Raw genomic sequence first — 27,396 nt, forward strand, 5'->3', positions numbered from 1 at the left:
ATTTCACACACAAACAGCTCAAGCTTTCCACTGGAAAATGGTATCTCTGTGGAGAATCTTTATGGCAGGTCCAGGTTTTATGAGAAATATGCGAAAAGCCAGCAGCCATAGTCTGAATAACTTATATGTGACCTTGTCCGGTGAGTTTAACGGCAAAATTTAGTCTGTTACCAGTAATGTCACATTAATCCATAGTCAATAGTTTGGTACGTGGAACCAAGCAGACACCAAAGTAAACTCTGAGGCTATGAGCAATATCTGTCAAAATAGCCTCAAATGTCTGTATATGATACAAAAAGTGTTTTAGTGCCATGTCAGTATATTTGATTATCAGGCAAAGATTTTCATTTTCCACATGGATGAGACACTTTGCATGACCACCCACTCACATGGTTGATTACTAAGTAAGGCACAGCCCAAGCACACCCTGGCTTTTTGTTTTTTGTTTGTTTTGTTTCTTTTACCATAACCACCGCCCAAATCAAGTGCATAATCCTAACCTGTGGCCCCCATTTGTCTCTATCTCAGTCAGGCTGCTGTTTAGCTCAGCTATTAATATGTTTCCATGTTTATTTACTCTGGAGGATGCTGTAAAACTTTTTGAAAGGAGTCTGATAAGAGTCAATGTATCAGTAAAGCTTACATATGTCTGATGACACCAATACTGAGGTGAGCTGTTGAGAATATCCTGAACCTTTCTGATGGTAAGCGTTGCTGTTTTTTCTGCTGTCAGCAGCTGTTAGCAGGAGTTAACTGTCTTTATAAATACAGGCCATTTACCATTTACCATTTCTTTGAAACGGCTCTAACATTGTTAGACTTAAATACAATGTGAGAATATAATCACACTGTTTATCAACGGAAAAGTGTGATTTTTAGGACCCTTGAGTGAAAATGAGGAGGAAGCATGAAGAGGAAGATGAGAGAGATGTACAAATACATGTACAAATGTAATATGATTATAATAAGCTAAAAAGAGGCATTTGTGATCTTGAAATTAAAATGAACTTGTAAGGCCCTCTATCTATAATGCTACATGCATAAAACACGCTCAGGCAGAATAGTAATTTTGGCCACCATATTCAAGATGGCAGAGCAATATACCAGCTTCCACAAACCAGTGGCTGCTCCTGTATATTTTTTAATGTTTTAATTCTAAGTTTGACAATATATGTATATTACAAATACAGTTAAATAACCTAAAATAACTTTGGACTCCACCTTTAAACATCCTTCCCTCAGTCTGGTCACCATGTTGTTCAAGCAAAACCAAAACATAGATGTCACAAGAGGTGATAAGGAGGAAAACGCATTAAAGTTTAAAAACACTGCACTACTACTGCATATGCACTTAAAAAACAAAGTTTTACTTGGCATTTTATATTTCATCTAATAGCAAAGAAATACTTGTTCTATCCTATAGCTGCACTCAACGGCATTGTGAATCTTAAAAATAAAAGTCATTCACACCTAAAGTAGTTTTATTTCATTTATTATGGGCCGATATTTCATTTAAGTGCTCTGCGTTTTAGAGCTGCAGCAGGTGCAGACCTGTAGTCTCTCTCCTCTCCACAGATACCAGTCAGAGAAGCCACAGTGAGTTCTGCGTGTCCCAGTACACATTCTCAAATTTGAGAAACTTTGTAAAATACAAAAGCATGAAGACTTTCTTTGATTCTAGCTACACTGTCATTCCTGAAAGTGAAGATAACCACACCTAAAGTGTGCAGCATAACCTTACATAAATTATAACAGTTACATGTAGTATATTTATAATTTACCACTATATCAGTGCCGATAAAACAAACATATTTTCTAAAATATTGTGTAAGTTGATGTTTTTCCTCCTTCCAACTGCTACCCAAATGATGCTTTGTTGCTTCTGAAATCTTATTTCGATCATATGTACAGTACAGTGTCATTTTACCACATGGCAGCCAGCCATTTTGATGAGTTTCTAATGGCCACAGTTTAATTTTCAAGAACACAAAAGCAGCCTCTTTCACTATAGTTTCCATTATCAAATTTGGCTTAAATGAACAACGATCCCATAATACACTGCGTTTGTGGTGTCGTTTCCCTGAGCTCTATTGAAAGCTTTCTGTGGCCAGTATATCGAGGAAGTGAGCCCTGTTCTCTCTTCACACACCCAAGCTGTAATACAAAGCTGCACGACATGGTTTCTGTCTAATGTTAGTCAGTGTTAGATTTGACACAAAGTACTCTCAGAACTAAGCAGATGTGGCACAAGACAGACGAGGTGACACAGGTTGTGGGTGTGTACAATTGGTGGTGGGGCTGTCCTAAGCTGGCTTTGTGTTTATCATTGACCTTGTATCCAACTCCTAACAATGGTACCAAGCAAGATGTATGAGTATGTATGTGCTAGTGCTTTACTAGGAGTGATGAGTGGAAAGTGACAGAAGGTTCCTCATACTGAAATGATTGTGTGCGTTGTATCATACACGTCTTTGCATGTGTGGAGGCAGCGTGTGTGTTTTAAGGGTGGGGGAGGTGAGACATAACAGAGGAGCTGGCATTCGAGCATCTGGAAAGGTGACTTTGACTCTAAACAAACAGTTGAAGCTGGGAGTTGATTGGCAGAAGAATATCTTGTCCTTGCATTTGCCTCTCATTGCTGTTTGATTGTGAATTAAGCCCTGCACGCTTGAAATGAGCAGGTACTTTGTTACAGGTGTAGCAAGAGATAACTGATAATCTTTTCCTGATATTTACTTGGGACTCAAGGACGTCTTATATTCTAAAGAAGCAGTAAGACAAGGGATTATTCTACAAGCGAATTACAATGTTTCTTTTATCCCAAGACCAAGACACTATTAGATAAAACTCCAATGATCTGTAACTCAGCTCTACTTTTTGATTCTGCTCATGCACTGTTGGACATGGCAGCATTACTGAAACCCATGATGTGCCTATACCCTATAGTGTGTTGACAGCTTGATGTCAGACAGGTCTTTTCTTTCTTATTATTTCTTTCAAGAATAGCTGATGGTCATTCAGCAAGAAGAATCTCTGAGAACAATATTCTAACAATATTCTTTTGTCTCTTTAACACTCATTTACGCTAAATCCAAACACAGTGGGTTGGGATGCAGGGCAATGTCCCAAACATTGCCCTGCATCGAGACATGGTTGGTGAGATTCCAGCTTTATATCTAGCGGAGGTGTGCTGGCATGGCAGACTGTTCCTGTGACATGACACAAGCCCACGGGTGACTTCCGTTGTGACTAGATCTGAAGCCAGTGTTACCTAAGCTGGACATGGCTGCCAGATTTCCAGAAAACAGCCAAATACTTTGTGGGTTTGAGGGGTGGACTAACACTTTTGGATTCAACCTCTTAAGTCACACTCCTTAAGCAAATAATCCATACAAATAACCAAATATCCCACCTACGGAAACTTGCAGAGTGCTTTTACCCAGTGTAAGATACAGTATCTCCCTTTGAAAAGCTCCAAGGTTGTTTAAGGCAAACACCTGAAAAAGAGAGGTCAGGGATTTAATTAATTTGCTTGAACTGCATCATCAACACAGCACACCACCACCCCTGCTGGTGATCTGCATCATAAGCATTATCTCAGAGGCCCCAATTAAATCCTTAGCCATTTTCAGTAACTCTGTTTAACGTACATCAAATCAGTTGTTACTTTAACTTTCTTCACCTCAGTGACTTCTTCCTGTTTTTGACAAGAAGTTGTCCGCTGTAAAAGTGAAAAATAGCAAAATATTTGTTTAGAGTGATAAAATAAGTGATGTAGTGATAAGAGGATTTGTTGTTTAGAGGAAAAAGCTTGATGGCTTGGAATGACCTCTAAATTTTACAGCTCCATCAGGCAAAAACTGTCAGTGCTAAAAGTAATTTTGTGCCACATTGCTGAAAATTCATAAAAGATATCCTTTCACCAAACCAACCTTTCTCATAGACTAAATTTTTAAAAAAGTCCATTAGTTGGTTAATCAGAAGAATAATCAGTATAACATTAGTATATTAATTTTTATGATTGATAAGATATCCAGCCAGTCATTAGATCAATCAAGTTTTATGCAACCATCTTTATTTAAATCTCTAAAACTCCAGGTGTCACGCCGTTCTCGACTTCCCAACAACAGTTCCTCTCGAATGATGTCTTGATGCTTTTAGGTTCGCCGCTGTCTTCATTGATCTTTTTCCCCCTTCTGACTCTCTGTTAAATCTCCGCCCCTCCCAGGTCATTCTGCAGTATTTCCCCATCAGTGATGTGGAGCTGGGAGGCTTTCAGGGCTGAGGCTGAAGCAGTTGTCACCAGCACAGCGGACACTCTTAATTGGCTCCCCCGGGGCAGTCCCCTTGGTGGAGCAGAGTGGGCCATATCTGTGGAGGCATGCTGATGAGATAAAAAGCCAATGCAGGCTAGTTTAGAAGTGACAAGATTGTATTACTTTAGATGACACTTTTAAATGAAGTAAGCAAATAATATGTTTGTAACTTAGAATTCTTGATTTATTACTTTCAGCTAATCTGGTTTCTTTCATGTGACAATGAAAAACAGTTGTTTGTGTATTTACACAGCAGTGGAAGCAGCCGTGCTTCTATTTTCTGTTAATAGAAGCACACACAAGCCATTCCAATAGCGACCCCCTACAACTCACAATGTCCATTCCTATTGCTGGGATCTGACTGTATGATGAGCTGTACATATTCACTAATTGAATGACATTTTGTTTTTCTTTTTATTTCAAATTGCAGTTTTTCCACATGATTTGTTCCACACTACTTTGCAGAATTGTTTTAATTCAGCCACTCTAGAGGGCTTTTGAGCTTGATGGCCTGTTTTAGGCCATGCCAAAACATCTTATTTGGATGTCTGTTCAGAAGTGGCTTTGCTGCTGTGTTTCCGATCATTATCCTGCTGCATAACTTAAGTGCACTTGAACTGCAGGGCATGAACTTATGGCCGGGCTTCCACTTTCAGGATTTTCTGGTAGAGAGCACAATTCATGGTTCTGTCAATTACATCAAGTCGTCCAGATGCTAAAAGCATCAAAGCAGCCCCAGGCCATCACACTACCACCACCATGTTTGGCTCGTGGTGTGATGTATAATGCTCGGGTAACTGTAGTTTTAAGCGAGGTGTAACAGGATCCAGACCTTCCAAAAAGTTCTGCTTTTGTCTTGCTATTCCACAGGATGTTTTAACAAACATCTTTGGGATCATTGAGATATTTTTGAGCAAATGTGAGGGAAGGTTGACCACTGTTCCAAGTTCTCTCCTTTAAACTTGGTTTGCTGGAGCCCTGAACCTTTAGACATGGCTCTGAAACCCTTTCCAGATTGACAGACGTCAGTGACTTTGTTTCTTTTCGGTTTCTTTAGAACTCAGCGATCTGAAAAATGTGGTTAAATGTGACTTAACAATTACTTTTTTTTTACACAGTGCCTGGTAGGTTTGGATGTTTTTCCCCCTCAATAAATGACATCATCATTTTATTAAAATATATTAAAATTGATTTGATGATCTAAAATACGTGAGTTAAATATGACAAAAAAAAACCCTTTTCCCACCATTGTACCTATTTCTACCCATTAGTTTCTGTTTTCCATCATTCTACTCTGTCTTGCTGGTTTTGTGCAGCTCATTGCTAGGGCAGAAGGATGAGTCAGTGAATCAGACATCTGCTTCCCCCCCCTTCCACTCCTTCATTTTTTATTCCTTGGCTCTACCATCTTTCCTGCACTGCTTCATGCCACATGGCCCTGATGCCCTCTCTCTGTAGCCTCTGCTCCTCACCATCCGTTTTACTCTCTCATTTTTCATTATCCTTCTAGTTTCCTTTTTGCTGCCATCTTTTTCCATGCTATCCATTTATCCTTCCTCTTCCTGTTTCTCTCTGTGTCCCACTGCAACAAAGAAGCTTCATCTCTATTTTCTGGTCTCCTCATTACAGCTAATGCAATTCCAGCACTTGTTTTTCCCTCTGCCTCTCATCTCCTTTAGTCCACCCCAGACAGATTTGGTGGATTTGTTATAAGGCTCCAAGCAAATACGTGTGATTCCGCTTCTTCTGCTATTAATTGAGATTCAGGTTGACAGAGGGATTGATAAATGGTGGGTTAGAACAACAACAACTGCATTCAGAAGGGACCAAAGGGGATAACTTGAGCAGCAGGACTGAATTCCACTAATGGCTATGTTTCAGATAACTCTGATATTGCACTTTTGGCAGGCGCAGTGCTTATTGGGTTTGGTTTTTTTTTCCTCCAAAGCAAGCATGGAAGCAAAGTACTTGTAGTAGCTTTCCATGCAGTATCTGAAACCCCACCCAAAACCTTTCCATTTTGACTTCACTTGTTCATTTAATTAGTCTGACTTGACAGTTTATTTCAGTAATAGTCGGGGTCACGCTGCACACCACAGCTGATTTCAGTCACATGAACAGCCTCTTAACAGCAGCAGGGCATAAGAGGCATTCCAAGAAGAACAAAGCCATGGTATATTAGCTAATGATTAACATCCTTTCACTGGTCTATTAAGTGGTGCCCAATTAGCACTGAATAGCAAGGTAGAAGCAACTTTACGGTGTGATATTTTCATAGCCTCTGGTTCTCTGGCATTTTCAACTGATTTGTTAATTAAAGTTGGTGGGGAGTGGGAGGGTGATTGACCTTTTAGCTCAATTTGTTTCCTTGCTGATGCTTGATCGGGGGTGTATTTCCGTTTCTTTTCTGGTGAGTAACCAAGCAAGAAGAGAAGGCGCTACACTGAAAAAAAGGGACTGGCCATCTCTTGGATTTATGTAAGCATCTTGCATGTATTTAACACAATTGCCTCATGTTTTAAAGATAAATGTAACTATATAGTGTAAAAACTACATGATATGCAGAAAGGGTGTATTAAATTGTTCATATCATGTTCAGGTGAAGTAAGTCAATAAGATAGCAACGTTAAATCTCGTGAAACCACGCGTGATTTCATCTCGCGGGCTTTGGATCGTGGTTTAAAAAATGCATCCATCTCAGTCAAGTCAAGCAGCCAACTCTACGTTTTTTGGTATGTCTTGATTTTTTGAATTAATGTTTACCATATTTCAGCCAAATGTAGTTAAACGTCTAAAGTGCCGCCATGTAACATGCTAAAAAAGAGCCGTTAGCTTATTTGCTGTTTTATCTGTTGTCAAAGAATTGGCGCTTTTTCATTTGAATTTGTCTTTGGCACAAGAGCCGTAATATCACATTAAACCTAATTGCGAGGCACTCATAACATAATTTGGTTTTCTGTGTGAATAGATTTGTCAACTGACTCTTCAGTTACATTGTGTATTTACTGCACCGTGGTGTTAGTGAGATTTTGGACATTGAACAGCTTTAGCTAATATCATCAGCGGTATTATGCTAGCTTACATCCCTACCCCTCCTGCCCTCACCTGCTGTCCTTTTGTTTTTGTTTTTGTTTTTGTTGATGCACATTGAGAGACCACATCTATTCTGCATTTCACCAGGAGTCAGCTGATGGATTGTGGGTTCAAGGTGTTATGGTAAGAAAGTATATTCTATTTTCGCTTAAGGTTTCTGTAACTTAATTATAATAGGTTTTTTATAATTATTAGGTGCATGCATACTCAAATAGACCACCCTATTAATACAACTGAGAAATCCAAAATCTGCCATAGGTTTAACTTATACCTGTATGTATTGTCAGAAAGGTGATTACTGGACTCACATTAATGCACACTTGAACTAAAATGAGGTTGTAACTTGTGGGTTCTTGGGTTGCAAATCAGAAATAAACATCTTTGGATTTTTTTAATCCCATAAGATCTGGAAACACAGTTTTTATTCAACAAAACATTACTGATTATTAACCAAGCACAGTGCCTGCTGTTATTTCAAAATAATTTTATGTCATTTCAGATGAAATGCAGCATTCCAGTGCATCCCAACCATGCCTTTACAGTCAAGGTTTCTGACGGAGCTGAGTTTCTCTCTGACAGTCTGCTGAAAGTGTTTGCAAAGTGATCGGGGGAACAGGGCACAAAGCTAAAGGATGTAGCTGCCATAATGACAGTAAGAACTTTAAAATTCTTTAACTACAAAGTGTATATGTATTGCATTAGGTCAGTAAAAGATTTTTATGCTGCATCCATTGAAACAGTCAACTATTACCTGTGAGTACTGATTCCACCGAAAGGATGCCATAATTTTCGTCATGCATTTACTGGCCCACTGAGAAAAATTGATCTTTTTAAAAAAATAAATGTTCTGGAAACTATATATCCATAAAGTTGATGTCAAACAGGAACTTTTGATATTGCTTTGTAGATGCTGGTGTTGCATGTTGACTGGTTTAAGTTTTTGTCTGGGATCATTTTCTTCTGTGCTACTGAAAAGTTCACAAATCTCTGTTTTCTTTGTTATAATACTTTAGGATGACATTAATGCTCGAAGGGAGTCCCTCATCAAAGTGCTCCGCATCTGTGTGAAAGACAATTGCAACATCTTGGTGCAGGAGTTCATGGTGAGTGTTTTATGAGTAGATTGTGGCTTTGCAACATTTAAAAATGCATTTAGTTATCCACTTGATCCTCATTGGACTGGTTAGGACCAGTAGTCCTCTTTAATAATTTGAAGTTCACATGAGGCCTAGTAGTGAACTCGGCCACCGGCCCTTGAGGCCCCACCCCTGTATTAGGGGTCACATCAGTGTGAAAAAACTTTAAATTTGTCATTCTAGTGAACAAAGGAAAATCCCACCAATATTTACATTAGCTTTTGTTTGAAAAAAAAAAAAAAGACCAACAGCTAACCAAATTGTGGGGCTGAAAGTCTAAATTCTAACATCTTCTGAGTGACAAAACCTGGATTTCTGATGGGCCGGTGTCTTTCTAACAAAAACTAATGTAAAATTATGTTTTTCACCCTCTCTTAGAAACTCTGTTAGACCATGAATGGCAGCATGGCAGGCCACTCTTTGGCTATAGCTATTTACTATGTTGCTTGCATTGGTTTAAATTACTCTAACATTAGAACTGGTAGATTCAAAAGAGATGAGTTTAAAAGGGAATCTTAAAAAAATGTTTTGTGTTTAACCAGGACTTGACTGAGGCCACTGCACAGATTGAGAAAACCACAATGAACATCTGTCTCCAGAGGATGCACCAGGCAATGACTTTTCTGATGTTGGCATCATCATCGAGGGTATAGTAGTTCTTCAAGATCTGGATAACGTGACCTTTGCAGTAGCCATGCTGTTTGGACCTTTTTTATTCCTTCAATATGAGTTACCCATCACAACTCTGCTACACTTTTGAGGTGATTCAAAGGGTGGTAATGGAGTTGGAAGCAACTCAGCTCTCAAGAAAAGTTCACAACTAAGACAAAACTGCTCCTGCAACGAAAGCTCACTGTTATGCATGTGAGGTGACCAGCTCTAGGTGAGAAGACATTTAAATCTCACACTTGTTCTGCTGCATTTTTGAAGCTCAATTCCAGGAACAGATCGCAGGGTTCATTTTTATATACACTGCAACTGCCATGAGGACGAGCCGTTTTTTTGTTGTTGTTGTTGTTTGTTTTTCCTTTTGCTCTGTACAAGTTTTCTGTTTGGCAGCATTTTTAAATTTCTCTTTGTATTTTTTCTTTCTTTTACTAGTGAAGAGATGTAGCATGAACAGTTATGCAGTCTAAATATCCCATATGGGCCGTGTGAAATGGTATTTTCAGTTTCATTCAGTTGAAGTAAGGAACGTTGAATATTTCTAAGTGTGCTGTTTTGAACCAAGATGTCACAGTATGATCAGTGCTGTAATTTTTGACAGTCACTGTATCAATGTTATTTTTGCATCTCTTGAATAAAGGTTTTGACCTGCAAGTGCTAATTTCTTTAGTTATTGGGGTAAAATGGGTAATGTTAATAGGAAGGTGTTTGCCAATTCAGTAACCTAATTTAATGTTAATGGAAACTAACATTACCTCAAATTGTTTAGTTATAATTGTTGTTTAACTGAATCTTGACGTCAGAGGCCTTAAATAGAATGTTTTGATTTGTTCTTTCCCAACATTTTTCAAAAGAAACAGTCTAATTTCTTTGCTGTGATTGATTCCAGAGAACACGGAAGAACTGACATTATTTAACTGTTGATTTATGTAGATTCAGTAGTGGAGTAATGTCAGTTTAATTCTTTACCTACTGTCAATGCAGTGAAATTAGACATTTTGTTTTGAAAGGTTACTGGTGGATGCCAGCAACCATCTTGGAAGAGGACAATATAATCTGTTATAAGGCCTCCATTTGAAAATTGTGTATTTGATACTAGAATATAATAGCAAAATGTAATTTGAAGATAACATGTAGTATTTAAGTGACCAAGTAGTATTGGGTAAAAGTTATTGAATGGTGTTGGGATAAAGTGAGAAAATTGTGAAGGATTAAAATATTTCAAGAGCTCAAATTACTTCATCAAAACATGTTTAAGTCACATTTTATCAACACAAATTGCACAGGTTTATTGAACATGAATAAATTGTGTTAATTTAACTCAATTGTTTAAGTTGCTGCCAAAGCAAAACATCTGTGTGCAACAAATGTCCACCATTGAATTAAGTAAATCCAACAACATATTTTTTTCAGTGTACCCTCAGGTATCCTGCAGTCTGAATTATACAGTCACTGAGCCTGGATGCTTGTACATAAGCCTTGTAAATTCACAAACGTTCATAGCACAGCAACAGCATTATGCATCCGTGTCTGTCCTTGTTAGGAAACAGTGCGCGCACAGCAGATGCACACCTGCTCTGACGCACCTGCGTTCAAACACACAATAACACATAGCTGTTATGGCAGTAATGCAAACACAGAACAATGTTCCCACTTCAGTGGATTTAACATGTGACAAGTGACAGTTGGTCCAACACTGGAAAACACTGTCACTGTGACCAAAGGGGTGTCCAATAAAGGCATATACGATTGAGTAGATGCAATGTATTTAAAAAAAAAAAAAAGAGACACTGTATGAATCATGGATAGAGTCAACATCTACTGCTGATTTCAACATACACAGAAAGATGTATGAGGGACTTGATAGTGTATGCATTGGCAGTAGCTCATAGTGTGCTATAAAAATCTTTTTGCCCGCTTCCTGATTTACTTATTGCCAATTTTTCATATTTCAGAACACCAAACTAATTCTAATATTAAAGAAAGATAATCTGAGGAAATACATAATGCAGGTTTGAAACTGTGATTTCATTTATTAAGCTACCCAAACCTACCTGACCTTGTGTTAAAAAGGATGGCACAACCAGTTATTATTTTTTTAAGAGGCAATTAGTTTTGCATAAGTTTCTTTTCCTTTAGAAAATTAAATCATAGTTTTAAAGCTTCATTTTGTATTCGCTCAGATTCTTTTTTTTCTAATATTAAAATGCGATCGATGATCTGAAACATCTCAGTGTGACAGAGTAAACTAGCAGTTTGGCTGCTCACATGAACAGTATATTAAGACTTGACTAGGTTTGTTGCAGTTTACTATTTACTTAACTTGCAAATTCCACTAAATATTAGCAATATGGCTCAGAAGGAGCACGAGAAACATGTATACTCTATATTTTGTGCCAAAATACCCCAGAAAAGTACTTTAGAGATTATATCAGGCACGGTGACCACTGACACTGATGAAACAGATGAGGATGTGAAGGGAAAGGACACATCAGATGGAATGGTGGACAAAAAGGTCAAAGTTTGGGACACAGCATGAAAGGGAATTCGAACTCGGTATGCTGTGATCAGAGGAATGAAAGCTACTTTGAAGTGGTGCCTTATGGCAGGAAAGCTTTTCAACTGTGAAGTCAACACGGTGCTTGGTAGGCGTCTAAAGAACTGAAAAACTATCGTGATCAACCCTGAGACAACATGCTGTTCATTTGTCTTAGAAGTATTTCTGATGTTTCAGAAAAAAAATTTTTTTAAGGCTATAAGATGTGTCAGTGAGCAAAGTTATATAAAGTTCATATTTGATATATAATAACTGCTCCGCACTTACTTATATAGTTAAGAAGTTGAGATTTCACTAGTGCTGAAGAGCTTTTTCAGACAATAACACGTGCAATTAATTTACAGTATGGTTATGTGTAGTTTAGACATTTTTTATGGGTATTTTTATGACTTTTTCTCTTTATCACTGATGATAAAAAGAAAAGAGATGGAGAAACAGGGACACATAATGTAGCAAAGGTCTCCAAATAAAATCAGCACATTGCAGTTACTGCCCCATACGTCACTTTAAATGGGACTTTTACTGTCACAATTGATAAGGTTCATGTTTTTCAAAGCACTTATTGTGTTCTTACACTTTTCTTTTAAAATCAATTTCAACTGAGTATAAAATGTAACTTTGAAAAAGTTGTATCTTTTATCTTATCTTTGAATCAAACTTTTTAAATATATTTATCTAAATAAAATAATAATAAACTGCATGCCCAGTCATTCATTCTATTCGATGGGGCACTGTTTTCACATACACATCACAAATGTAGAATAACAGAGACTACTCTTCAAGTCTCTCTCTTCATGTGGCCATATAAATAAACTACATCCCCATTAAAAATATATGAGGAAGACAGAAATGGAGTGTGTTGCCCTTTTGCCTGGGGACCCTTCCCTTGAGATCATGCCTTATTTCACAGAAGAGCATACATTAGTCTGAGTGCTGAAATGAAAAACAGTGCAAGAGAGGAGAATTATGTGAGGCAAACAGAGGCAAATCTGGCAGCTGTGACAAAGACGGAGAAAATAACCAGCTGGATGAATAAGAGTTGACAGTAGAAATAAGTTTACACTCTGAGTAACCTCGAGGCCACAGACGCTTGGTTGTGGCAGAGAAGGAAGAATACCAATGTTATCTCAAGAGAGAGGCAGCCAAGGAATATAACCAACTGTTGCAGCGTGCCAGTGCTCTGACCAGCATTAGCGGTCTCTAATCTTTCTGGGCAGCTCCCAGTAGAACTGTATGAATGTCAGAGTGTAGCTGTAAAAGAGCATGCATGCTCAGTTGACTGTCCTGCATAAATAAATGTTTAACAGTGGTAAAGGTCTGCAGCTCTGGTTCTAGCTTCCCAGAGGCTTAATATGCTTAATTCCAGCCAACAATATGCATGGTCTTTAACATTTGTAACCACACTTTTTTTTCCTTTTTTTTTCTATTAACAGCATAATATACATTATGATATATTTCTCTTTTGAATCATTTTTGCTCATATTTTATTTTAGGACCCCATAAAAAGTGGAATTAAATTACAAACTTAAAGCAAAGTCCCCCAAAAATGTAATCAGTGTTCTTCTTAGATTGGGATATAATAGATCCCTGCAGTAGTAGAAGGAGGTTATTTATAATTTATGTCCTGATCCTCTTATTGGAGGAAGCTATACAGAAGGATGACAATAGGAAATCAAGGACTGCATATAAATGGCATGCTACATTTCAAATGTAGTGCATTGTAACTTTTTCATGTGTCACTTACATTTTTAAACAGCAGCTGAAAAGTTAAAAGGTTGTGTTTAAGGGCAGGGTTAGGGCATTGATTCTAGGCTGAAAAGCAAAAAAATGTGCAATGATGGCCGGCAAAAATGAAGGAGTATTCTTCACTGTAGGAACATTGATATAAATATTACATGATATGGCAATCCAGTCATTAGTGGCCAGCATTTCAACAGCAGAGTGCTTCACTGTAGAATAAACAGATTAGAGAAAAATACTCCTAACTGCTTCCCTCCATGTCATATTAATGAGAGTCATGCATATAAAGACATTATCTGAGATACACATGCTAATCCACCCGCGCCCTCAGAAAGTTGACTCTGGTTTAACAGCACAAAAGCTGTTGCACGTCGACCCAAGAGAGCAAGATGGATCATCTCAGTCAAGACCTTAGACATTTCTATTCATGCCACCTCTCTCTATAGAAGCTAATGGGTTTTCCCTCCAGCACATCTTTATTGTCTAATGCACAATAATGTCTCGGATGTTTTATGAGCTCAACCTAGGAAGCAGACAGAGAAGAAAGTAACGCCAAGGCTGATCGATGGCTAGGTACTTGATGGATATAACCATATGGAACAGGAAGGTTGATGGGGAAATGGGGAAAACACAGAGCTGTGGTGCAGAAAGCTACATTAGATGCCTAATGCTGTTCTGCAGAGAGACATCTGGGCGTAATGCATTGTACAAGGATGCTGGTATCTTATCTGTGGAGAATTTAAAAAATGGATATGTGGCTTACATACTTGGATAGATTAGGACAGAAATGGGCCTTGGGGTTGTAGTAAAATCAGCTGTTTTATTTGTAGATATTTCTTCTCTGCTCTATATCATATTCGTTCTTTTTATAGGCCTATAGTGCTACTTCTTAAAATCTTCCACAAATGTTAGCTAGTTTCAGTGTCGCACAATATGACACCTTTTTAACTTGATACATGAGTTTTTGAAACCTCTACATCATTATAATAACCCAAACCTCCGTACATTTGTTGTACTTTTGTTTAATAAAAACAAGCTGCGAGCAGTAAAATTGCAAAAGAGATGCATATATGGAAACTGATGCTTAATTTCTTTTTAAAAATGTCATTAGCTTCAATAAACACAAGAGTTAAAAAAAAATAATTTCTTGGCAGTTATTTCACGGTTCATGTGGCGGGCCTTGTGAATGATGTATGGAATCAGTGAAAACTGTGTTTGCCTTAAAAAAGACAGTTAAGGAGAGCTGTGTGATGAAACTTCAAAACTAAAACTACATTTTAGTTTTGCAATGAAAAGGGCCTATCATCAAGTGCTCACAAGTGGCATAAACTGTTGATCTTTGTGTAAGGTGTGTCTTGGTGCCACATCAGTCTAATGAAACTAATTTAGAAAGCACAAAGGGAAGCTTCAAAATCTGTACAGATCTGGATCTCCTTATGCGTGTGATGCTTAGCTGCACTAAGCACTCATCTGTAGGAACACATGGGGTGTGTTGGACCACCACTGATGAGAGAATTGGTAGCAGTTCACTGTCACAAAGAGCACAACCTGCACAGGCGGGGAGGCATGTTAGGTACAAGGTAACAGGCAAACACCCACATTTAACATATCATTATGCAAACAGGCACACAAAAAGTTTCATCGTGGCAGCTGGGCAGCACACTGATTAACATGCTGAGTTTCACAGTGATACCTGGGAACAGCTCATTGAATCTTTCTAGTTCTAGACACTGCACAGCTCCCATGTCTGCTTCATTTTTCAGAGCTTTTACCCACTTTCTTCCTTTTGAATTCCACATGCGAACAAGCCACAAAGAAAGATGTCTTGCAGGAAATGCCATTTTGAAAGTTATTATCTGTTGTCTTTAAGTATAGAGTACCATCCCTATGCTAATGGTGGTATTCACTAGAAAATTATACTACCTGCGGAAATGGTATCAGAACTTAATGCGAATCACTTCCCTTGATTATTCTTTTATTGTCAAAAGACAGACAAAAAGTCCAAAGTCCCTCTGCAGCCATTATGAAGTCTTAAAAGATGAACACAGTGAGAGTACGCTGCACAAAAGAAAGATAACCTTCCTCTCTGAATGGATGAAGGCAAATGCTTTGCCTACAGATAAAGTTTCACTCAGCATACTAGCAAGCTGTTCTGTCACTGTGCTGGATAGTAGCCTTTATACTATAGCACGATTATTAACCCCAGTTCAGGTTCTCTCTCAGCTTTCCAGCTCCACTGACTTCACCCTCTCTTTCTTCCTAAAGTCCTCATCAGGGTGTTTGCAGCCTTCAAAGTCACTGGTCTTTAGCCAGCCAATCCTCTTAGCACTAGGAAGAGGATCTCCCTCTGACAAAATGCTGACGTTCACAGCATGAGACCTGTCAGATGTGTGTGAGGTGGAAGTGTGCGTGTCTCTAAGAAGTTTGCTTTTATTTGTGTATAAAAGTAATGTACGTGGCTTTCAAAGGCAAGGTGATTTCTAATTCAGACAGCTGTTGCCTCCTGAGTGTAATTAATAATATAGTATTCTACATTTGCTTTCATAATGGATAAAGCATGCTTGTGTGTGCGCTTGTTGTGTGCTTGTGTATATGAGAGTTTAACAGCTTTGTAAGTAAGTACATGCAAAAAACACTTTCAGCCACTCATCTTTGAGCAAAAACCACACAGCACTTAATGATTATGTTCATGTTTTGGCAGGCTAAATGACCACAACGTCTTCTTCAGTAGACTCAATAATCTCACTGTCATTTTTTGACAGTATTGTTGTGGCAATATTAACTCTCGATAATGACCACAAGCGAGAAGGGTTTCTATTTACGCCCTCGATAGCTGACAATTACTCTCTTGACATTTGATTTCCAAAATGTTATTTTATGTTTTGTATGACTCTAAAATACAAGGATGTTTTCATGGGTGCATCTTTGTCTAAGTGCATCTAATGGATTAAAGTGCCAGTTTGTATGATTTAATACCAGCAATTATGACTTGGGGGGGGGAGCGGTAGGCAGCCTGCGGGTGCAGAACAGAGCTGTCTGGGTTTGTGTTATCTCTGTGTCACACACAGATACATTTGTTGGATTGCTGGTAGTTCAGAGTGGAAGTTAACTCTTTGTGTGTGTGTTGGGGTGTGTGTGCATGCATGCATGTTTTTTTTTTAAAGTTTTATCCTTTCTATCTTTTTGCATTTTTGGCTCATTTATCTTAATGTGTTGGTTCTGATGCTTCCTTTAAAGATACGGAGTCTGGTGAAAGAAAAAAAATGCTGGAAGAAAGTGAGGGAGACAGAAGGTTGATATAGAGGTTGAAAACACGATAAAGTTAACTGAATGTAGCATCTACGAGAAAGACACAAGGGAATTTAAGAAAGGGAGGGTGTGGAAAGAAGTCAATGGAGAGGGAGTCGTCTTTGGTCTAATATATATAATGTTAAAATGAAAGAACCGTGGCCTCAATAAAGGCTCAATAAAGAGATTTTGGATTAATAGAGCTGTCGGGGAAAAGTAAGAGTTTCATTCATGGACTTTCCTTTCAGTTACATGGCCATCATTCATGAGTTCAACCTCAAGATCAGTTTGATTCAGACATCAAAGTTTAACAATAAGTAATGTGTCTTTACTTGATATATAATATATTGCAGTGATGTTCTGTCAGGACATGCAAGGCAGGCAATGCTTGGTTGTAAGAGAAAATTAAGACTTTACATGTTTTTGCTCCTTTCAATACAGCTTTTACATAATATGGGATAGTGGGTATCATTCTGTTGCTAGAGTCTCAGTCGTTCATTAGCAGATTTCCTGTCATCTTGGAAATATGTTAACACTATGAACTCAGTTTTTGCAGTAACACATCTGTTTTGCTTTGTACAGTATTCTTTGATTCTTGCACATGCTCGGAGAATTTTTTTTCCTTATTTTTGGCTAATTTATTTAGGATATCCACCTACGGTAGTCTTTCCCATGTGCACGCAAAGTTATGCGGTACCCAACGACATATTTTAACCCTATGGCCACTCATCTGGATTTATTTTTCAACCACTTCTGCACTATATAGTGTTGAAGTGGTTGAAAAATAAAAATAATTATTGTACAGCACATTATATTTACACAACTGCTGTTACAAATGTGATATGTTAGGGATCCAGTCTTGATCGGGGTTATAGAATGAGATCTTCTGTGCTTTGATTTTTATATATCCTTCGTTATGAGAAATTTACATTTCACGTTTTTGAAATTGCAGTTGTGTTATTTTAGAACTTGCTTTAATATATATCTAGCTAAAGTATATGTACACTCACACAAACATCCGTTTCCATCTAATATTTACATCACTTTTAAGCTTCCCTACTCCCTCAGCCAACGGGGTAGTAGCGTTGTTGTGTTCTTGGGACCGCCACATTGCTCATTAATTTCCAAGCTGTGCTTAACGCACGCGCCCCTCTGTGGGGAAGATGACATGTATATGTATGAGCGTATCAGGGTGCAGGAGAGAAGCAAGCAAGAGGGGGAGGTAGATAAGTGGGGGAGAGGAATAGAGCAGGGGCGAGAGCGAGCAGGTCATTATGCAAGAAAAGAATGAAGTTGAAGTATCACCATAGATTCAGTGGGAAAATAGAAAAATAATAAAGGGTCATTGTGGCAATCTGGAGGTATGTCTGAGAAAAGCGGGAATAAAACATGAATACCAGATGAGCTATTACATTTTGTCAAGGCAAAATGACTGTGAATGCAGCATGATTTGTAGCGTAGATGGCATATGTGCTCAGGCTTTTCCAGGCTGTGGGCGTCAAAGATGTTCACAGTTCGGTAATTGGGAAAGTACCAAAGTTGCATCACAGCATTTACTCCTCAGACCTTTTTCTTGATGGTGAAATCTTTTGACACCAATGAATGGATTTTCTCTGTGCAGAATCTTTGCTTTTTAATATGGATGTTGGAGTGGATGACCCTCTTTCACAACTAAATTCAATTTGAAAGCAGCTGTACAAAGGACAAAGAGCAGAAGTGTGCAGGCTTCTTTTCCATAAAGACAAAATCCATTTCTGTGGGTTTTATTGTAGCACACTCAAGTGCAAAGAGAGTCAAGGGCAGTTGGGGTAAAGACCACAAGTGACGAGAGAACTAGAAACATCAGTTACAGAGCTTGCATAAAATCAACTGCAAGCAAATAGGAATTAATAACTGCCAAATCGTCATTCCTCATCCTCTTTCCTCACTAACAAACACCTTTATTTTTACCATCACCAATGAATACACTTCTAATCAGCATAAAATAACATTATAGGGGCGTCATTATTTTATTTCCTATGTATTTTTTATAGGTGGAATAACCAGAATTAGAAGAATAATTTACTAGAACCTACCTGTGACCTCACTGTGTGACCTGACAGGTTTTTTTAAAATATCATATTTAACAAATTGTAAGTACTTTAGCCTTGGGCTGGGCGTCACTTCTGAGGTCCTTCTTTGAAGCAGGCTCTTCACTAAATATTTAGGCCACAGGGCTGATGATATAAATAGAGATGTTTTCTCTCCAGTAAAGCCTGCCAGGCTGTGCTTCACTCTATTACACGGTTTGGGAGTTGGGAATTCATTTCAAAAGGCTGAGAGGTCCTTATTAATATAAATTCAACCACACACGCTTTCTTGTATTTGGTCATAATAGCAGCTGCATGTACTAATTCCTAGTGTTTATTTGGAGTTTGGCATAAATACAGCAGAATTCCCGCATCACACTGTCACAAAACAGAGGAAATCATTGCCAAGGATATTTATCTTTTACTGAGCGCATTGTTCAAAAGTATGTGCTAAGATCTTTGGTTACGTTTCAGAAGTCTGTACTTTGGCTACGGCTTTTATGCTTTGTATGTTTAATACAATAACATAGCACTTTATTTATGAAGCACATAAAAATATTGCTAGACAAAAAAAAAACCCAAAGCAAACAAACATAAAAGAGAAACACAGGCCATAAAGTCAAAGATAAAGGCACAAATAAGAGCTGTAGAAGTTAACAGTATTAAGGTACATAAAAAGTGTATTAAAGAAGCCTGCCTAACAAGCGTTGTCAAATTTTGGAGCCACAGCAGCAAAAGCTCACTCAGTAGCAGGAGATGTGATCAGGATAAGTTTCCATTGTACTCCATGCATCAAACCTCGACAAAGTTTACTGTTAGCACATTGTCTTTCACTTTTTTGACTTGAGAGCATAGAAATCTGAGGACATATATTCCAGTTTACTGCTTTGCCACAGTCTCATCTCCTCACTTCTTTTGTTGACTGTAGTCAGGTGTAGTCAGGCCCAGGCCACAGGGCGGGGTCTTTCCCTGCCTTACATGTACTGATGCTACCATCTCCCGGTTGGGTAGCAGCCCCTCCTACGCCTGCTGTTCCAGCCCTGGTCAGAGGGCCCGGTGGCGCCTGTGTCCGGCAGCCTCGCCTCTGTCAGTGCGCCCCAGGGCAGCTGTGGCTACAATGTAGCTTGCTATCACCAGTGTGTGAATGTGTGTGTGAATGGGTGGATGACTGAATGTAGTGTAAAGCGCTTTGGGGTCCTATGGACTAGAAAAGCGCTATACAAATGCAGGCCATTAGCACGAAGATTGCCTCTATATCAAGTTCAGGCTTTCTAGCCATGATCCAAATTAATTGTGACAAGAATCTAATGCAGCACTGAGAAACTCGTCTTTGTTTTTGGCAGCCCGATCACCCTTATCTGATCGCTGTTTTATTTTTTCAACTTAACATAAATGTTATTTTTTTATTCCATGCTCAAATTGTTTGTCAGTATGCATAATCACGGTGTAATTTAGGATGAGCTACAAAAATCCTCTTGAGAATGTTACAAATAATGATTTTAATCTGTGTATGCTTCATGTGCATCTTACCAGCACATTATGTCTTGAATTCAAATCCATACCAGTGTTCATTGCAGCCAGAAAAACCGGCCTCTGCGTCCTTTTCATCCCAGTTCATACCAGATGTACCTGTCTGAGATTCCCAAGTGGAACCGAAATTAAGGGGAGAGATTTTTAAGTAATTCCAGGACAAATGGAAAGTGAGGAGCTTTTTAATGTTCCAGTTTTTGTTTTAGATTGCAGTTGGATTTGCTGCAGTTTTAGTTGTGCTTAAAGATTGCAAAATATGACTGGATAGCAAATGAATCACAATAGGGTGGCCAGAGAAAAGTTGGACTCCACAGTAGAGCACAGTGTGTTCAGGTCATTATTATCCATCTATATCTGCATTTTGCTGGGTTCTTAAAACCCCCTGTGTGCTGTTTTCCATTCATCCATACATTGGCTTAACTCAGCTGAAATTGATGCTAGCTCATTCCCCTCTTGCTACTGTGTCATCTCCACTCTCCTCCTGCTTCCAAATGGCTGCTTGTTTTCCGGTTGCACGGTCTGTCTGTTCAGTCATGTTGGGAGACACTTGCTAAGGCTGGAGATGATGAGGAGGAAAAGAAACGTAATAGTCGAAACGTTGAAGAGAGTTTGGCACAGTTTGGTTTAGTGTAGATGGGACAAAGAGTCCAACAGATGCTTCCAGTCTGATTACTTTTGACAGCCTGTATGAAGGAGTCAGCTGGGTATCTGTATGGTTAAACACGCAAGGGGGGGAGTTTTTCAAGGCTCTGAAAAACTCTGGATTATATGTGGATGTTGACAAAATATGCATTGTAGTTGCTTTCTTGTCTTATTTAACTTTAGTCAAGTTTGGTATGATATGTGTAACGTTGCTGTCATGCACGATATTATCAGTCTTTTTTTTTTTATATATGGGGACATATACGGATGGTTTGACTCCAGTTTATTAAGAGTCTAAAGCCCACATAGCAACAGCATTAGTGGATTTTGCTTTGGGCATAATTTAGCAGCTGCTTATGGAAATGTACTCTCCAGCTCTTTCTCTGTTTGTAAATTACTAAAATAATGTATGCAAGCTTATTTTAAAGGAACTCTCCCGTTTGGAAAACATTTAAATTATCAATCACACCTATTGGAGCCTAATCTCTGCGTGAGCTCTCAATTTAAATTCCCTCAAAAATGAAATAAACAAACAAGAAGGCAAACAGATTAATAAATAAACACATCAACATATAAATGGATAATTATCTCTGCAGCTCATTAGCATGTCGCACCCCCACCCAGTCCCCATCTTTTCTATTAATCCAGGGTTAGGAAAGGTGATGAACTATCTTTACCCCTGTTGCTTTACCAATGCACACTTATCCCCTTCTCTGTATTCCTTACCCATCCTCTCCATTCTCTCCCATTCCTTCCTACTCTGGGTGTGCTTTTACCAAACCCCACACTGATAGTGCTTGATTAAAATGAAGGTCAGTGAAAAGAGCAGAAGTATGAAAAATCCTAATGGGGAATGGGCTGATCTACACACACACGCATAACAACATAGCGTGGAATCACTCAGAGACAGCCACAGCAGGTGCTATCACGGAAACTGATGGGGTGGTGCAAGGGCGCCACGAGTCCTTTTCATGTGTCCAATTAGTGCCTGACACAGATGTCTTTTCTACTAAAGCAAGCCTATTATAGCTCGGGGGCAGTTTGAGGGTTTGAGAAGGGATGAGTGGATGTTGCATGCCTGTGTTGGGCGAGATTGTCTTTCAAGAGGCATCTCTGCTTGATAAGAATCATACGGTACATTGCATGTATTCACGTTAAAAGTTGATATGGGAATATGCATGGACATTGTATTATTCTGTGTTCTGAAACAGGATTGGTTACTTCTCAAAGCATGAGATTGGGATTGAAGCTTCCATCATTTTGATTAGCTATAATTCTTTATGGAAAAACATTGTGTTAAAACTCAATGAAGACCTTCTTGTTAGTTTAGCTTATTTCTGACCGTCTGGGAGACTTTGTTGTATTGCTGATGGACGCTTCTGCTGCTACCACCAGTAAAAAATGTGATGAAAGTCTTTGTTCTCACGAAATAGCCAAAAAGTCGAATGTCTTTCCCTGGAGGCTCTTTCGGTTGCTATCGAGCGCTGCACTGGTCATAGGTGTTGAACAGTTAGGAAAAATAAAGTTAAAAATGTAGTAAAGTTGCATTTGAGAAAGAGGAGCAGAGTTGTGGTAAGTTGCCTTGGGAATTCACCAGCAGGGGCTGTTATGCTTTGTTAACTAAATATTGGCTGAAAAAAATACTACACTGTAAAAAAAAAATTGTAATATAAAAGTTTTTTACTGTGTATTTTACAGTTTTGTACTGTTCTTCTAGAATATCATTAAATTCACATATATAGACTGATTTTACATTTCAAATGTAAATTAACGTAAAATCACTGTAAATGTAATAAAACATAATTTTCTTGTTTTTTAAATGTATTTGTCTGTACATATGCATATTTAGATTGTTAAAATACATTCACAAATGCATCATAATTTCACAAATATGTGTCCGTTATTTGAAAGATTGAACTGTTAAATTCAAATGTAATGCTATGGAGAAATATATAAAATGATTCGTATCTTAACTTTAGGAATTTTTTTCCTAACACCCACTCTCCCCAGCAGTTGCGGGTAATTACACTGTGTGTCTGACACTGGAGGAGCATCGTAGTTTCTGAACAAAAGTAAATGTTAATGCTGCTCTCACTGATTATGTATATAGTAGTAGGTTAAAGCATTTTGAGCACGTTCTGTACACTGTTTAAAAAACAAATCCTAGAAAAACAGTAATATTCTGGCAGCTGAGGCGCCAAAATAATACCAGGAAATACCAGAAAATAACTTTCCCATGAAAATACGGTTATTTTCAGTAATGACAATACAGTTTGTTGCCCTAATTTTACATGGGATTTTGCCTTTTTCAAGTGCTTTTAAACATTAAATTAGGAACAATTTAATGTGATTAAACAATGAAATTACCTATAAACAAGGTCAATGAATGTGGCAATATGAATAATAATACTTAAATGTACAGAAATATACAGTTAACAGTTGGTTTAAATAATAATGGATTGCATGCCCTGGGACAGACTGACAGAGGCGAGGCTGCCATATCACACCATCGGCCCCTCACCAGTAGGTGAAGTGTCTTGACCAAGGACGCAACGACCGAGAGTGTCCGAGCCGGGGCTCGAACCGGCAACCTTCTGATTACAAGACGAACTGCCAACTCTTGAGCCACGATCGCCCTAAATAGCAATAATAGTAATAATTATTTGATGTCAACAGAGTTTATAGGAATCATGTTATATATTTCTCCATAGCATTACATTTGAATTAAACAGTTCAATGCTTCACATAACGGACACATATTTGTGCAATCATGATACATTTGTGAAAGTATTTTAACAATCTAAATATGCACATGTACAGACAGATACATTTAAAAAACAAGGAAATTGTTTTATTACATTACAGTGATTTTACATTAATTTACATTTGAAATGTAAAATCACAGTCCATATATGTATATTTTATACTTTTTCTTACAGTGCATATATCTGCATATGTAGTATCTACTTCAGGCTAAATATATCTTTCACTTCATTTGAGTTGCAGCCGCATTCACTGTCAGGTTTGGCAGTTTCACATTTCGAACGCTGATGCACCGCACACCGTGTCTCTAGGTTACACACGGAGAAGGAACATTCACTGCATTCCGATGCCTGATCTTGGCTTCATGGTGTTGCCCACACATATTGTACGCAAGCGTACGTGCACAGTCAGGCTGGAGGTTAGATCATAATTTGCAGGCAACTTGACTGACTGAGCTCCTGTCCACAGAGCAATGAAACACCATGTCTCTCCAGGCTCTCGGCTCATTCAGTTTCTTCTCCAGCAGCTTGTTTACAGTTCCATCTTCTTTTACCCGTCTCTCTAATGGCTGTTTTTCTTTTTCCTCCCATTGGCTAAAAAGGAGATTAAAATTTAGACTTTGATAATGCTGAAAAGGTCACAAATGGAGAAAAAATTAGACTTTTATAAAACCGCATTAGTAAAATCAGTCTACTTATAACTCCAAGACTAATCTGGAAAAGAAAAACAAACTGTTTTGCTACTTCTGCAAGTGAAATATTTGCACCAAAGAAAATGTGCCAACACCGACAGATCAAGTGAGCAGCAGTGAAAAGGACTTGAAGTACTGAGGAACCACGTTAGTGCTGGGACATATCCCATAAGCAAAATGTTTTTTTAACTAATTCTAGTAAAATATGGACTTGCAAAATCATTTCATAACACCAGATGGCATATACATTTGCTTTACAAAGTCTACCAACCAGCAGCCCAGCTGGGATCACTCATTATAACCGTATAAGTAATCACCATTGATCTGGTTTTAGCTTGTGATTCTCTTCGGGAAAGTGTGTGTTTATACACATATTTATTCCAGGGCCATCAGTAATGTAAACTGCATATCATTCATTTCATTTCCTATTCAACATCTGCCTCAAAAATTAAAAACCAGGCTAGGCTTCTGGCATAAAAATTAACAGATATTTTTTTCCTTCCAGTTGTAAAGCCGTTGCGCAGTTAACCTCAACGTCCTTGACAGTGAAGATTGTCATGCTGCTCCAGCCGCACTCCGGCAGTTAAACCCTGTATGCCACGTCTCTTCTCTCAGTTAAATCAGCTACAGAACAGGATCCAGCTAAGACTTAACCTTGAATATCCCCAATGTACGCACTTACCCTGGGAGAACTATTATCAGCACACTGTGCACCACTTCAGTGGGGTGAACTTCAAACTGCCTTGAAAAGCTTTATTATCTGTTTTTTGTTTGTTTTGTTTTAAATAATAATTAATAATTGCATTGATTTCTTTGTTATTGCATTTTTGTTTTTGTCTGACTGGGTCCTTGTAAATGTTTCAGTGCTCTTTTAAATAAAGATTTTATCATCTAAATGAGAATAAATGCAAATTTAAATTGAATTATGTCACTGGAACCTTTCTTCTGCAGAAGGTCCCATTGTGGCAATGTTGGAGGGAGATTTAAATGGCAGCTGTCATAAAACGTTACCAAGAAGAAGCACAAGAGGACACTACAGTTAAGTCCTCTACTAACATACATTAAAGGAAGGAAATGCCTTTTTTCATCACCTATTTAACATAAGCCAGAGTTTTGCATTATGCAGAGCAAAAGAACAGCTTTCCCAGTAAGACTCTACTCACTCATTTCCAAGATGGAGCAGCTAGTCACATACAGGCTGAATTACTTGAATATTGGATTTGCCAGAATGCACGGTAGACTAATAGCATACATTATAATGGAGTATTTCCATGATATTGCTGTTCATTTGTTTGTGATATAGTCAGGTTGGAACCCTCCATGCAGAACCTCATCTCCCACACGTAAGTTATTACTCTAAGCGGATGCAGCCAATTTAGTCTCTGTTGTTCTCATCCCCGCGCATTTCCAGATGCATGCACTCACCCAGGCATAGTAATAAATGTCGGCTAAAGTTAAAGGTGCTATTAATTTAGAAAACTGGTATATAAATGGGTTTTTTGGCCTTGTATACCACCTACATTTTCTACTGTTTATTTTAAAGCCAGAGGCACAAATATATACAAGTACACTGACACAGTGTTCTGCATTGGAACCTTTGATGCAAATTAGAATTTATTGGCAGTTTTGATCTGTAGGAGGTATAATAGCATTAGCCCTATTCCCCAGCCTACCAGTACTTGCTGTGGTGCTGCTAGATAATGGTTGTTAAAAATGGCCCTTTTAACCAGGCAGAGGTGTTATGTGTTTTGATAAAGGCAGCAGAGGAAAATGGAGAATGTAGTTATGTGTGTGAAATGGATTCGCCCTTTGAGCTTTGCATTAAAGGGGCCTAGAACATTTGGAAAGGCAAATATTTCCTCCGTGCCAGGGTTTTATCATTCATTAGCCGTAATTCACATTAGCAGCAGCATCTAAGGAAGTTATTTCTTGGTGACAAATTCCTTTTTGGAAAATATATTTTTGCATGGTTTTTTTGTACATTTGTCCTCGCCCAGGTCCAATTTTAAATATGTTCCGGGGCTTCTGCCAGGATCCAGCCAGCACAGGTTCATCTCAGATCAGCGGTTTTTTGTTGTCAAATATTTTTCTGTTATGCTCCAGACACCAACAGTTAAATTGAGGGGAAAAAGTAAACCTGAAACACAAAAGCAGAGAAAAAAGATCCAACTTTGCTCTCGCTGCGTTTGGCACCAATATAGCTGTCATTTCTTTTTGTCCTTCTCCTCTGATAGGTCTTCTTTTCTGTCTCTCCCACCATGGTTTCAAACCTCAGGATAAAACCTGGTTATTCCTCTTGTCAAAAAAAAAAAAAATAGAAAAAGAATCCCCAGAAGGTGTTTTGTCACGATGAGCCAGTCAAATTAAGTGTCCCTGTGGTTAACAGGGCTGTTGATCAATTCAAATTTAAGTATACTGTTTTTGAACAGAACCTCTACTTGAACTTAAAATTTAACAAGCACTTTTAGCTGTTAAGTAGTGTCTTGCTGAAGACGTTCGATAAATAGCTTTAAAACATGTCTATAGTTAGACAGCATGCAGAAAAATGTACACACTATAAATATATGAATATGAAGTACAGGCACACAGTGCTCAAACAGGAGGAAATGTGTTCAGAATTAAATATATGCACTGTGATAAGCAGTGTTTCTGTTACCTACCAGGTCACATTGCCTAAGTGGATATTTGTTTTGGCCTTTCTATGAAGTGTGAATGCCGACATTAAATGTCAGGGAACTAAGAAACTATTTGCTCCAATGAATCTTCTGCTAATATACTCACGCAGCCACTCTGCCTTTGAATGTTTCTTCCAGTCCACTGCTTTGCCTGAGGGTTTTAGGCCCTTGTGGTCCTCACGTAATTGATAAGAAGAGTTCGGGACTTTCGATTTTTTTCCTCACCTTCC

At 38.3% G+C, this 27,396-nt stretch overlaps 1 protein-coding gene and 1 long non-coding RNA gene across 3 annotated transcripts in view; both read left to right on the forward strand.

The window, feature by feature from the left end:
• Positions 1-27,396, forward strand: part of nrxn2b (neurexin 2b) — a 655,677-nt gene that overhangs the window by 449,287 nt on the left and 178,994 nt on the right. The window lies entirely within an intron of this gene.
• LOC146675441 (uncharacterized) lies at positions 7,030-10,104 on the forward strand. Of its 2 annotated transcripts, XR_014910666.1 has the most exons (5): positions 7,030-7,048; positions 7,469-7,532; positions 7,909-8,061; positions 8,423-8,512; positions 9,088-10,104. It is a non-coding gene; the product is annotated as an uncharacterized LOC146675441 (long non-coding RNA). The 2 variants fall into 2 exon arrangements; XR_014910665.1 differs by lacking the exon at positions 7,030-7,048 and having other exon boundaries at positions 7,402-7,532.

The sequence above is a fragment of the Rhamphochromis longiceps genome, linkage group LG3, assembly GCF_057381845.1.
Source record: "Rhamphochromis longiceps isolate RC_006_pf linkage group LG3, R_longiceps_female_GT1.1, whole genome shotgun sequence".
Classification (NCBI taxonomy): Eukaryota; Metazoa; Chordata; class Actinopteri; order Cichliformes; family Cichlidae; genus Rhamphochromis; species Rhamphochromis longiceps.